This window comes from Aquila chrysaetos, chromosome 9 (assembly GCF_900496995.4).
Source record: "Aquila chrysaetos chrysaetos chromosome 9, bAquChr1.4, whole genome shotgun sequence".
Taxonomy (NCBI): Eukaryota; Metazoa; Chordata; class Aves; order Accipitriformes; family Accipitridae; genus Aquila; species Aquila chrysaetos.
Window position 1 is genome coordinate 26,480,881 of NC_044012.1, and position 13,849 is coordinate 26,494,729.

Sequence of the window (13,849 nt, forward strand, 5' to 3'; positions counted from 1 at the left end):
CTGGCTGCTCGCAGGAGGGGGGAGGCTGAAGCACCCATCGGGGGCTCCCCGGGGGGCACCCAGGGACACACCCCACCTACAGCCCTCTGCCCCAATTTGCAACCTCCAAGCTGCTGCAGCTCTTTTAGGCGAACGACCCTTTCCCACCCCTTCCCGGAGTCGGTCGCTCCCCGGGGCTGCCGCCCCCCCCCGTGATTCCCCCCCCCCCCGCCCCATGATTTCACCCTTCGCGTTTCCCCATGACCCACCTGGGTTCCCCCGTGGACGGGGGCGGGGGGGGGGGGGGGGGAGTGAAGCAGCGCCCGGAGCCGCGGGGCTGTCCTGGAAGAGAAGAATTTGGGGGGGGGGGGAGACGAAGACACGGTGGGGGGACACGGTTAAAGAGCAGGCAGCGTGGGGGTGGGTGCCCACGCAGCCCCCACCCGCGGCCGTCCCGGCGGGCCCGGCTTGAACCATTCCCCACCCTCGCTGAGAGGAGATTTTGGGGGGGGGGGAAGACCCGCACGCCTTCGCCTCTTTTCATTCTCCTTTTTATTAAATTCATGTAAAAAAAAAAAATCTAAACTTATATTTTAGGGTCCTCCAGAAATTATAGTTATTTTTTTAACCCGCCAAAAAAGGAAACACGACGAATATCGCTATTTATCCCGAGACACACTGCAGAGACACGGATTCAGCTTTCAAACTTATATTCTCCCTGGGATTATCCCAGTGACGGTGCATTTCATATATATATATATATATCGCGTTAGACACGTCCCGATCCGGGAGGATTTAGGGAAGGACACGAGCGATTTACAGCAGATGCTCGGGTGTGTTTTGAGTTTCATTAGCAAATAAAAACCTGCTCCATGCTTTGCTGCTTTTCTAGAAAGTCGCTTTACGCAAACCGAAGCCAGACAAAAAAGCCAATAAATACTAAGAACCGTTGCCGCGATCGCGGGATCCCCCGATTCATGGCAGATTTCAAGATTTCCAGCCCTAAAATTTACACGTACACCATTGCATAAAGAAAAACTTAATTTTTTTTTTTTTGAGGGGGGGTTGCCCAGGGCTAAAAACGGAGCTGAGCTGGGCAGGACCTGACCCGGCGGGTACCAAGTGCTTTTCTGAAGAGACGAGAATCCACGCACAAACCGAAAATAAACCCCAATACACGATTTTATTTTTTCCCGTGCACCGTTTGAGTGCAATCTCCTCCCCTTTCCCCGCGCCGATGGGGAGAATTAAGGACAGAGGACAGAGATGAGTACTTTTAAGAGAAATCGGGAAAATTAAAATGAAAATTTAAAGGCAGAAAAACAAAAAAAAAAAAAAAAAAAAGGAAGAAAAAATAAAAAGCCGTGCGGGGTTTTCCACCGGTGGCAGCACCGGGTGCCCGGGCCCGCTGCAACCCGGGAGGTGGGTTTGGGCCGGGGCACGGCCAGATGCAGCTCCAAGGCTCACATCTGGCCCCGAATAGCTACTAAAAAATAATAATACTAATTTTTTAAAGAAAAAAAAACACACAACAAAACACCCCACTTCTTTTCGGTGACCTTCCCGGCCTGCTGCGGGGCGGCCCGAAGGCAGAAATCGCCAGGCGGGGGTAGGTAATTGAGCGGAGGACTTGATTGGGGGGGGGGGGGGGGGGGGGAGAAATTAAAGAAATGCAACGAGAAATTTGCGAGGATGGGGGAGAAATCCCCTCTTTGCCCCTCTGCTCCACACCCGGCCGCGCTCAGCCGTGTAACCTCCGCGCTGGGTTTATTGTAACGCGGATTTAATTTATTTCGAACCCCATCCATCAGGATTTGCTTATTCGATAACGAGGTGCGGATCCGGGAATCCCCCCCCCCGCCATACATCACCTTCCCCCCCCCCCCCCCAAAAAAAGAATAATCCTCCTCCCAGCGTAGAGAGGCAGCGATATGGGGGGGGGGGAGGGTGGCCCGGCCCCTCCACCCTCCACTTCCACGGTCACCCGTGTGCGTGTCCCCACGCAACACAGCTCCACGCTTCTCCCCGGCCCCTTGCAGAACCCCTAACCCGACCCCTCCCGCGGGGATGCCTCTTCCAGGAAGGGGGATATGGGGGAGCTGCCCCCCCCCCCGCACGACGAGCATCCCCTCGAGCAAAACCCACTGTCCCCGTGGGCAGCGGTGCTGCCTGCTCCCTGCCCAAGGGGTGGGAGTTTGGTTTGGCGGGGGGGGGGGGTAACCGTGAGCCCACGGACGCGCGTGGGGTGAGGGGGCAAGGACCGGTAATGGCCGTACCCTGCCAGGCTTTCCACCCACTGCTCCCATCCCCTGCCCAGAGCGGCGGGGGTCGCGGGGGAGGCCTCTGCGTCCAAAAACTCGGTCCCGGGGGGGGGGGCAGTGCACCCTCCACTCGGAGCCGGTCTGGGTCACCCCCGGGATCATGGCAAGCTGGCTGCTGCCCGGGGTGGTGGGGGTGGGGGGCCGGGGCATTTCTATGATGGTCCCGGCCCGGGGTGGCCGGGGAGCGGGGAGGGAAGTCCGGGGGCCGTCCCCAAACTTTCTTAGATGCAGGGATGCCGGCGGGCGGGGGGCGGGGAGGCTACCACCCGCCCCCAGGGCTTTGGGGAAACGCCGAGCCCGCAGCCGGCCCTGGGGAGGGGACGGGACCCTCACCGGAACAGGAGCCGGACTCCCCCGCTCCCGGGACACCCCTCCCAGCCCAACCCAGCCCCACAGCGCTGCCACCCCCAACCCCTAATAAAGACGCTCTGAGAGACGGAGCCCCCCTCCCCCGCCGCCGGCTCCCCTCCCCCGCTTTTTATTTATTATTTATTTATTTTATTATGATTTTCTCACCAAGTCCAATAAATCGCGCGGCTCGTCTGGCCTCAGACGTGTTCAGCAACCCAAGCCCTGCGGCTTTTGTTCCGCCAAGTCGCACATTGTTTGTCCGGCTGCGGGGCCGGCCCAGCGCGGTACACGGAGGCTCCGCGGGGGCTCCGCGCCCCGGCCCGGCCGCCGTGGGGATGGGGATGGAGCGGGGGCAGCAATGGTTCGCGGGGGGTCCCGGCCCGGCCACCCCTCTTCCCCCCGGGGTTATCCCCGACTTCTTCAGCCCACCTCGGGGCGGCTGTCGGAGGGGGGGTGCGCCCGTAAGGCCAGAGTCCTGCCTGCACTGCCTGCCCTGCCCGCACCGCCTGCCCTGCCCTCCCTCCCTGCGCTCCCCCCGCCACCCTCCTCACCTGCCTGCACCCCTTTCCCTGCCTGCCTGCCCGCCCCGCTCCTCTGCCTGCCCTGCCCTTCCTCTATCGCCTTGCATCCCTACCTGCCCTGTCTCACCTACCCGCGCTGCCTGCCCTGCCTGCATCGCCCTCCCTGCCTACCTGCCCTCTTACCCTGCCTGCACTCCCCTGCTCGCCTCGCACGCCTGCCTGCCTCCCCTGCCCTCCCCTACCTGGCTGCCCTGCCCTCCCCTGCCTGTCCCCAGCCCCAGCCCGGCTCGCCCCCACCTCTGCAATCCGCGGGTCTCGGCGGCGGCGGCCGGAGGAGAGGGGGGCCGGGCCCGACGTAAGGATATATAGGAGCGGCCGAGGAGCCTCCACGTAGCCTATACGTAAAGTATACGTGGTATATTTTAAAAAAGTTGCCATGCAAATGCGGGGCCAGCTCCATCGCAAGGGGGGGTCCGGCGGGGGGGGGGGAAGGGGGGGAGGGGAGTCGCGATATTTCCAAGCTTCCTTAACCTATGTATTGCTCGAAATCGATCAGCGAAGCGCAGTAAGCCTGGCAATTAGGAGCTCATTACCATATATGCAAATATGGCAACCTCTCTCCCGCAGCCAACGGAGGGCTGAGAGGCGGCGAGCGAGAAAACCCGCAGCAGGGTTTGGGGTTCGGAATTGGGGTGAGGCGGGTGGGGGAAAAAAGGTTATTTGGGGGGGGGGGAGGGGTTTGAAAGGGTGCACAAAGAGCTCGGGGTGCGCAGACACGCGTGGCCGGGTCCCGCGTGGCCGCTCGGAATTTGTTCCTTAATTAAAAATAAAAATGTCCTCCCTTTGAAATAAACTCCCGGTGAACAGTACGGCCCAGCCAGGCTCCTCCGAGGAGCCCCCCCCCCAGTAACCTGTTAATTAGGGGAAACGCCGGGTGCCGGGGGGGGGCGGTCGGACCGCTCCTGGGACCGGCTGTGCACGCCCGCTGCAAAGAGTATTTTAAAGGTAACTACTGACTTCTTACATTTTATTTAAAAGAAATAATACCAAAAAAACCAACAAACCCACCATGAACCGGTGATTTTCCGGCGCACAGGCTCGCTCTCGGGTTCCCTTGTCGCAATAAAGAGTTACCTGCGATTTTATAGGCATCGTCGGGGGGGGGGTTGGGGTTTTGGTTTGGTTTTTTTTGTTTAAGAAGCACAGCTTAGGAGCAAAGTCGCCCTGGCATTTGCTGAACACTGATCAAAGCTGGGGGTGTCACCGCAGGAACAACGCAGGGAGCGAATTTCCCCCACGGTATCCGTCGGAGAAGAGCGGGGGGACATTGGCAGCGTGTCCCCCCCGTGGCATTTTCTCAAATTATACCCGGTTCTGTGCTTTCCCCGCTTCTACTTGGGAAATGACTTTGTTTTCCTCTTTCCACAAACTCTAATCGCGGCTTATTAAAGAAGGGTAATGCCCATTTCAAGTTGGACTCTAATTTTCTTCACTACTTTGGATTTTTTAAAATTTTTTTTCCTCCCCAATGAATAACATTTACTCTATTTCGCCAGCTACGCAAATCCCAAAACAACGAGAATGAAATGAAATCAAGAATCGATTCCTTCCACTAAGCACGTTTGGGGGATTGGTTTGAATAATAAAAATTTATACAAAAATACCCAAAGTGAGCAAAACCATCCCAAGGGCTCGGTGCACCGGAGCCCGGATTATTCCTGCTCCTCACCCGTGCCAGCCGCAGGCAAGCGCAACAGACGTGAGGAAAGAGGTATTGCAGGGGTTTCTGTCCTTCTTTCTTTCCTTTTTTTTTTTTTTTTTTTTTCCCTTAATTGGGAAAGCCCTTTTCAGCGGTTTTGCAGCTCCTCGGCAACTGAACCGCTTTTCCCAGCCCCGTCCGGGTCGTTGCTCTCTGCATTCCTCTGCCCCATTCCTCACGAATTCCTGAGCTACCAGGATTTATTATGATTATTTATTTTTTCATTCATTTCTTTACTGTGAATGGCCACAAATGGAAAAACCACCTGCACGGCGACAGGCTGAGGGACCTTCCCTTATCCTGGGCATCTCCGTTCCGTCGCATTTTACATTTTGATTTGGTTATTATTTATATTTGGGGAATTAAGCCGCTAGTTTCTACAAATATCCTGTGAGTTTTGAAATGCAGAGAACACTGTTCGGAAAGGGGAAAAAAAAATTTTTAAAAATCCCTTTCGGTTCCCCCTCTCTTGGCAAATTCGCAATTACCGACGACCAACGAGATGAAGCATTTTCCCTGCAAAAATCCTCACTCCAGACCCCAGAGGCTCTGGCATCACCCGCGATCATCCCCCACCAGATTATGCTAAAAAAATTGATTTATTATTATCCCCCCCCTTATCCCAAAGTAGCAATTAAAGAAAGTGGTGACTTTTGCCTTCAGAAGAGGCTCGGGTGCCGCTCCGGCTCCGCACCTTCATTTTTCGGGTCGCAAAGCTCTGCTTTATTTTCCCTTACACTGAACTTTAAAGAGGAGGGGTTGGAGGGAAGAGACAGATAAATTCCTCCCAGTTTTTTCGGAATTACCTCTGAAAGCCCTGAGGAAATGCTGGCTCCTCCATCCGAAGGCACGCAGCCTTTGCCTACAGCCCAGGAGTTTTGTACCCATCTCAGCTCACATTTATTTTTTACAGCGTCACTCATTTGCCGTACGGGCAGCGAAAGGGGCGTTCTTTAAGGAAAACAGGCGTTTTAAACTTATTTTTTAAGCAAGTTTATAATGGAAGACAAATGCCGGGCTGCGGCAGCGCGGGGTCGGGGGGCGGGGGGGCGGTTAGTCTCAGATGATCCAGGAGGATTCTTCACCTTGGAAAACCGGGATTTTCGCTGTCCAGGGGTGGGGGAGGCAGGCGGGCAGGGGACCCGCGAGGACCCCCCCGGTGCCACCACCAGCCCCGCGGGGGTCGCGGAAGAGCCGCAGGCGGCGGTGCTCCCCCCCCCCCCCCCCACCTCCGCACGGAGCCGCACAGCCCCCGCACCCATTAAAAAATACTTGTTGAGATAATGCAAAACACCACCCCCCCCAACCCCTAATTCTGCCCAGAAACGCGCCTGTCGCTGCGCGCGCTTGCAGCAAGGCACATGCCATGCAGTGGGGTGGGGGGGTGGGTGTGAGGTGTGTGTCCCCCTCTCCAACGGCCGGTGTGCAGCCCCCGCCGGATTTTATTTCGATGAGTCTTTGCAAGATATTGCAGCCCTACGGGGTCCAGGTTCTGCCCTCCCTCCCCCGCACCCCAGCCCCTTCCCCACCCTCAGCCCCCTGCCCAGGTCAGACCCGGGAGAGGCCATGCACATCGGGGAGCTGCAAAGAGGGGGGATGCCTGCTGCAAAAGCGGGGGGCTAATTCACCAGCAGCAGCCCCCCCCAAAACTGCTCAGAAACCCTTGGGGTGTTCATATACCCTATCCATATGTGCCTCCCGTGCATGTATTCCTTGCAAGTGTGCAGCAAGCATGCTCGCATGCCGGGTGCACGTACCATGCATGTGGGACACACGGGCTGCGAGTGTGCAATGTGCATGCAGAGTGCGTGCACGGTTTTTGATTTACATACAGCTGCATACGTCCACACACCGGGTCCGTCTACGCAAGGAGCTCCCGGCACCCTCCGTGCAGGACACCTGCAGGGAGATGCTCTCTGTGCCCCTGCGTGTGTGGAAGGGCAAAATACCCACCATAAAAATACTCTGCCCGCAGCCTTTGCCATGCTTGGGGGGAAAAAAATGGGTGATCACTTTACTCACTAGTGGATGCTGGACACCAGCAAGCAGTTCCGAGGCCATGACGGCTCTGCAGGGTGCAGAGAGCCTTGCAGGGCCCCAGCATGGAACAGCCTGCCTCTTCCCTGGTGGCGTTTTTAAGGGAAATTCCCTCATTTTTTTTGCCTGCCAGCTCAGAGAGGCTCCATTCAGGAGATGTTTGAGCTCTGTAAGAAATGCCACATATGGTTCAAAGAAGATTTTTGGCTTTTTAAGTATTTGCACTGAGATGTGCACAAACACGTGTGACTATCTAGACAAACTGCATGTGCTTATTTTCTATAAACCATGGCCACGCAACAACCATTGCCCCTAAAAGTGTGTATTGCTGATACTGGTGATGTTCAGGTACAGGTTTTTGTTTGAAATTCTCCTGGTGGCCCCAGTCACATCAAAATTTGGGGTACGGGTGCCTGAGCAGGTTAGTGGCTCGTAGATATGGGGGAGGGAGAGAGGTCTGGAGCTGGGTGATTTCCAACTAAATGTCTTTGTCTCTGTGCTAAAAAGCACCAACCTCGTGTACTACACTTTTCTGCAAGCGACTGTGCTCGCTGGGCATTTTTCCTGCTGCCTGGGCCGCGTAGTGCCACCGCTTCAGCATCCCCCCGACTCCCCAGACAAAGAAATTTGCAACAAAAGATGCATTTTGAAGCAAGCAGTTGCGCGCTGAAGGACAGCAGCAGAGAAGCTCCGGAGCCGTCCCCAGGCCTGCAGGGCTGTGCCAGCCGTGTACAGGCAGCCGCTGCCTGCCCGAACCCTTTGCTCCATCCTCAACCAAGAAACCCACTGGCCACGTGCAGTCGCAGAGAGACAAACCCTTCTCCCCTGAGCCAGCTCCTGGGTTGGAAAAACTCATGCCTTCCTCCTGCCTTTCCCCAGCAAGTATTTCCTCCCTCAGGTGGAGATTTTAATAGTTCACCCAAAAGACCAAACCACAGCTCGATGCCTTCCAAGGCGGCCACGTAACCTGGGAGTTTCAGAGCGGAAGGGGGCCAGAGCCTAAAAACAAGCAAATTCATTTATATCAGCTCATCTTGGCCTGAGATGCAATGTTATCCTCAGTTTCAGCTCATCCCCAAACCAGTAGCAAAAAAAGAGAAAAAAACCCCAACCCCAGCCCCAAACCAAACACAAAAATTCTCTCTTCCCATAGCGGAGTGGAGCTCTGTTTTGTCTCAGTAAAATTGGGTAAAGTGTCCCCCCGGCACCTACCCTGGCTCGCACAGCTGCCCGAAGCACTCAGTCCAGCAGGTGCCTTTTCTTCTGCTTCAAAGGGCTTTGATCTGGACAGCTCTTTTGGAGAATGGCGTTTGTTAGTAAGAGATGCCTGGCACGAACGCGGCCTGATTACAGCCCTGCTCGTTAAAAAAATGTTCTCTAGGTATTGAAGGGGATAACAAGGATATTTAAACATTCCCAGCGTGCACCTTTAAGCAGCAGAAAATAAGGGAAATTGCTATCGTTTAATTCAGTATTGCTCCTTTTGAACTCCCACTGGCTTTGCCTGCAATTGTTCCCTTAGCCGGAGCTTGAAGCCGAGTCTAGATTACAGAGGCATCAGGTCTGCGGGTCCGGAGGGCTGGGAGGGCGAGCACAGCAGGACTGGCTTCCCCACATGGCAAAAGGCCGATGGGGCTGGTTTCCATTCGGATTTTGAAAGATTTCCCTCAATAGCCCAGAGCAGGGTCTGGGTTTGGGGCCCACGGCCCCAGTTTGTAATTACTCTTGTATTTTGTGTGCGTCAGGGAGAGGGTGGAGCAGCGTTTCTTTTTTGTCTGTATCTCTGAGGAAGCTTTTTCCAAAGCGAGAGCAAAAAAATCCACAGCTGGTGTTCGTGGATGAGACACTCAGCTGTGTTCTGCTAGGGGGAAGAAAAAAAAAAACCGTCTAATTTTAGATGTTCTGAAATGCTTACAACATGCATCCCTCCAACTGCCTGGCATGGGCACCTGGTGGTTATTTCCACCCCAGCACAGGGAGAGAAAAGAAGAGCTTGGCTCTGCTGCGACCTTTGCCAGGCTCTCCCCAGGTGACCCCATGGGATATCTCCTTCGGGGTCCTTTCTGCCCTGGGAAGGGCCATTCATTAATATTTACAGAGAGTAGCTCCTGGGCAGAGGAAGAGGCAGGGCTCCTCTTATTTCGGGCAATTTGCTCACGTTTTGGCTTAGCCCCTCCTGGCCTTTCAGAAAGTCTCCATCTCCCAAAAAAGCAACTTTTTGTGACGCATTGGGAGCCCTACGGCTGAAAACTCAAGTCATAGTATGACAGCCTGTTATTTAACAAGAAGTTCATTATTTCCCAGGTCTTTTGCCCTCAAGACCTCTAGCATCCCCCTACCCACTTCCCCCAATGCTGCAGCGGTGTGCCGTACCTCCGCCAGACGCGTGTGCTGATGGAGCCCCCAGCCCCATCCATTCCTCCACGCACCCACCTCCCACTGAGACTTTTTCTGCCACCCCCCAAAGATTTTAGACCCAAACCCAAACAATTTCTCATTTTCCCGTTTAACCCCAAACGAGCGGATCCAAAGCACCACGTAAATAAGGGAGAAGCTTTCGGGGGGACAGCATCCCCATCCTGAAAGGGGGAAATCTTCTGTCGAGGCAGGACAATGCAACTCAAAGGGCTCGGCGGGCTGCAGCCCCCTGCTAGAGCCAAGCCTTAGGGGAGGGTGAGGGTCTCAGCTTACCCGGCCTCTCATAAAAGTCTCCTCCATTCTAGCAAATAACCTTTATGTCCAGGGACTAGCAAAGTTTGCTTTCTCCCTCCAGGGTTAGTCACAGCAGGAGCGAAAGAGAAAGCAACCGCTTGTAGGAGGTTCCCTCAGCATAATAACCTCAGAGGAGTTTAGGTCTAAAGACTAAAAGGCTCTATTTACTTTCACTGACAAGGAACAATCTAAGCAGATGTCCTTTGATGGGATTAGTTATTAATCCTTGAATCATGGGTAAATGGGAAAATGATCCATTATTTTCTGCAAAATCCTTCACTACTTTAGATTTCAAGGATGCGGTGGAGGATTGTTAACAGAAAGGTCTCGACCTGTCTGGTTTTTGCCATTTTAAAATGTATTTTTACAGTTTATGCCGTGGAGTGTAACTCTGAAATAAAATAATAAAAAAACCCAACAAAACCCAACCAAGAAAAGGGTTTTTGCTTCCACTAACGACTGAGAACAATGCGCTGTGACAGATATTTATCAATATATAGGCCCAAGCATTCCTTGGATAATAATGCTGATGACGACGACAACAACAACAACAACAACAACAATAATATTAACAACAACACTCCCCCCCCCCTCCAAAAGCATACTCTGCACTATTCTCTGAACAGCTTTGGCAACTCTGCCTAAATGTTTAGATCCTTCCAATGCCTCTGTGCCACGTTAGTGGCAAAACATGAGCTGGGCCCCACAATGCGATGCTTCACAGGCAGGTGTGGCTTTGTGTCGGCTGTATATTAGAAGTGCTATTTTATAAATAGCGTGTGTAGGTGGGTGCAATGTGCTTGGGAGAGGGAGGTATGGAAATAGCTGGTGAGACATGCTGGGTTGGCTCAGGGGACTGATTCCCATCGGGTGGAAATCTGCGCAGATGCTTTCTGGTGCGGATGGAGCTGTAGCCATGCAAGGATCTTCCCACGGGCTAGGTGGGAGATGTGCCAGCATCCAGCGCTGCTGTCCTGCGTAGAGGGGCTGGAGCTGGTGGAGCTAACACCCGTGGGTCACCCCAGCCCCTTGCCCCCCCGCCCCACCAGACACACTGCTGGGAGAGCAGAACCAGGAGTTTTTCTCTCCCATATGTCTAAGTTTGAGTAAAGCACAAAGCAAAAGCCGAAGTTACCGGCAATTTACCCATCCCTAGGCGCTGTGGCCGCAGCTCAACTTATTGGAGTGAATATTAATAGCCTCGAGACAGCCGCTCACCCCCGAACTCTGCCTCCAAGTCTCCCATGTAGGGAAAGCAGAAATAGATTCCCAATGAATAATTTACTCCGCTTTCTTTTGATTTGTGTTCTGATCGTACACAGCAGTGCAGGCTCTGAGGGGGGAAAAACATGTTCTGATTGAAGATTTATACTGGGCATATAATTCTGTTGCTGTTATTTAAATCTACTTCAAAGTTTGAGAAGGGTGGTCTGTAAAATAAACAGTCAGGAACAGCAAGGAGCTTGTGGACAGTCTTTGGGGTACATGTGTGCCAGATGCATGAGTTCAAAGGCACGTAATTTCATGGATACAAACTTTGCACGGGCTTGCTGGAAAGGTGCTGTCCTAGACATCCTTCTAACATCAAATACAGCCAAACTAGGGATTTAAATGCCCTCTGTTACCTCACACTACTGACCCCCGGTTCCTTCTCCTGCACTAAGACCACACCTCAAAAATCAAGAAATAACAGGCAAACTTGTGTTTTATTCTTTTACTATTCTTCAACTGTACAAAGAATGTTTCTGGCTGCAGGGGGTGATTGATTATCTTAATGTGGGGAAACTGACACCTGGATGATGCTTTAACCAAGGGTCACCCGGTATACAAGGGCAAAACAAACTTCAGCTTCCAGCTTCCTCCTTTACTCAAACTTAGAAATACAGGAGAGAAAAACTCCACGGCCTTCCCAGGCTGCCAGCTGAATGATTCAGGGCAAAGGATTTTCTCTTTCTTTCCTCTCTCTTCCTCGGGCTACCTCATCGACAGAGGGCAGAGATGCTTCCCAGCACATGCCTGTGCAGAAAGCACCTCCAGCACAAAAGGGAGCTGTGATACAAATACGGTTACCGCTCTATTCGTGAAAGTGCCTTTTGATAAATCCTCGATATTTACATCCCCAGTTCCCGTCAGCTCAGGAAGAGCGAGAGCTTTGTGCGGCAGGGACTGGCTCCCACAGCACACAGCCTGGTCCTGTAAAAAAAGCAAATTTGATGAAATGGCATTTTCCAACGAAAATGGTTTGTTGGATATTTTGGGGCCAGCTCCCTGCATTCAGCCCTGACCAACTGCCTTGGTAGCAAAGCAGCAGCAAGACACTCCTGCCCTTCAAGGAGAAGCCTCTCAGAGGTGGAGAGCTTTGAATCCACTCTTCAACCCATCTTCCTGGGATGGCCAAACTCATCTCTGGGAGTGCTGGGCACCCCTTGGCAACTCCAAATCTGGCTTCGCAAGCCCAAAGGGCGATGGTCTAGGTCATTGGCTCACCTGCATGGGTTGTCAGTCCTGCAGGTTGCCCATAGACCTTGCTGCTAACACTGGCTAGGTCAGCAAAGGTGTGTTCCTGTATTTTTATTTCTTTTCAAGGAATTCACACCAAATTCAGGAGCTCCCCGGCCGCACAGTGCATGGGACGGTGTAACAAGGAAATAACCACGCTGGGGCCCAAAAACACCCCACGCTGGCAGCCTCAGGCTGCCCCACAGCCACGCACCCACTCAAATCCCTCATTTCCAGCTGCCCTGGGCGCATGAACAGCCGCGGTGAGTGACAGCTGTCAATCAGCGCCGTGGCGCGCTGCGCTCTGCCGCCACCTCGCGGCCGTTGGGGCGAAACGCGACCGTGCGGGCCATTCACCCCCCTTCCCGAATTGGGCATTTGATTGCGAAAAATTTAATGAATTTGCATTTTGAGCATTAAAAGAAATAAGCGTCGGCTCTGTCTGGGGGGGGGGGGGTCGGCGCCCTCCGGGGGAGGCTGCAGGCGGAGGTGGGAGTTGGGGTGGAAAAGGGATTTCCCCCCATTAGTTTTGGGGTGAAAACTTGATTTTTTTTCTGGGAGGTGGCTCTTGGCCTGGTTTAATTGAAATCAGCGGCTGAGGTGTGGGGGGGCTGCCCTGGAGGGGCCAAATCCTGCTCCGGGCTGGTCCCTAAAAACCAGAGTCCCGCTGCAGTGTGTGGAGGGATGCAGCAGGGTGCAGGCTCTGCCCCACACCCCAACCCACTGCTCACACCAGCTCCCACCAGTTCCAACCCAGAGGAACCAGACAGCGCTGCCCTCCCTGCCCCGCAACATCCCTGAGGATATCCTGACCCCAAAGATACCCAGCAGAGAGCCGGGGGGGGAGTGCAATGGGGACCCCCCAAACCAGAGGCAGCCTTCGGGCGGTCACACTTATCTTGGTATCCTTGCTGGAAGCTCAACAGAATTCCCATCTCCAGGCCCTGTTTGAATTTCAAGCCCATCCAGGTCTCACGAGGCATTGGGATCAGGAGACGCTCTGACACCCACCAGGAAAGGGTTTGGGTAGGAAATGCGGCACCTGACCCGCGAGGAGGCTGCGAGGGTCCATGGAAGCCATAGCATGGGGTGTCTTGGGGGTGTCCATCCCCAGCCAAGCAAGCGAGCAGCCCAAGGACACGCGGTCTGCAGGGAGGCACCAGAAACTCTGTGGTGGGAACCACCGTCTCCCCCAAGAGCATCCCAGGGTGACCATCACCCCCGCATCAGGGTTGCCTGTGGGGAGGGGGCTGTCTGCCAAGCAAGGGGTAGCCACTGGTCCTCAGACTGGTTGGATCCCTCGTGGACATGGGACAGGGATGGGAAATTGGGGACCCCTGAGCAGGAAAGGAGGGTAACCCCCCCTGCTCCAGCCCTCCAACGCGTCCCACTGCCTGGCCACGGTCATGCATCTGGGCAAGCTTGCGCTGATGCACCCAGTGGGAACTGGGACAGCAGTGTCACCTCCAGCCACTGAGACTAGGCGACACAGGGAGCATGCCCACCTCACCAGGACTTCTGGCAGGAGCTTGAACCCTGGACCCAGAGCAACATCCCGCTGCACTCTGCAAGGCAGGGGGCTGAGGAGGGTGGGAAAGAAAGAGCCAGAGGCACAGAAAATTATCAGAAACGTGTATTTTTTTTCTTTTTAATAGTAAACCTCTTTACAA

The 13,849-nt window shown here is 54.3% G+C and overlaps 2 long non-coding RNA genes across 2 annotated transcripts; one reads left to right on the top strand and one right to left on the bottom strand.

The window, feature by feature from the left end:
• Positions 1–2,775: 2,775 nt before the first annotated feature.
• Positions 2,776–3,553, bottom strand: LOC115346558. The gene is made up of 2 exons (XR_003925162.1): positions 3,470–3,553; positions 2,776–3,090 (listed from the first exon to the last, which is right to left on the bottom strand). It is a non-coding gene; the product is annotated as an uncharacterized LOC115346558 (long non-coding RNA).
• On the top strand, positions 3,246–4,637 carry LOC115346559. The gene is made up of 2 exons (XR_003925163.1): positions 3,246–3,573; positions 4,371–4,637. It is a non-coding gene; the product is annotated as an uncharacterized LOC115346559 (long non-coding RNA).
• The last annotated feature ends 9,212 nt before the right edge of the window (positions 4,638–13,849 follow it).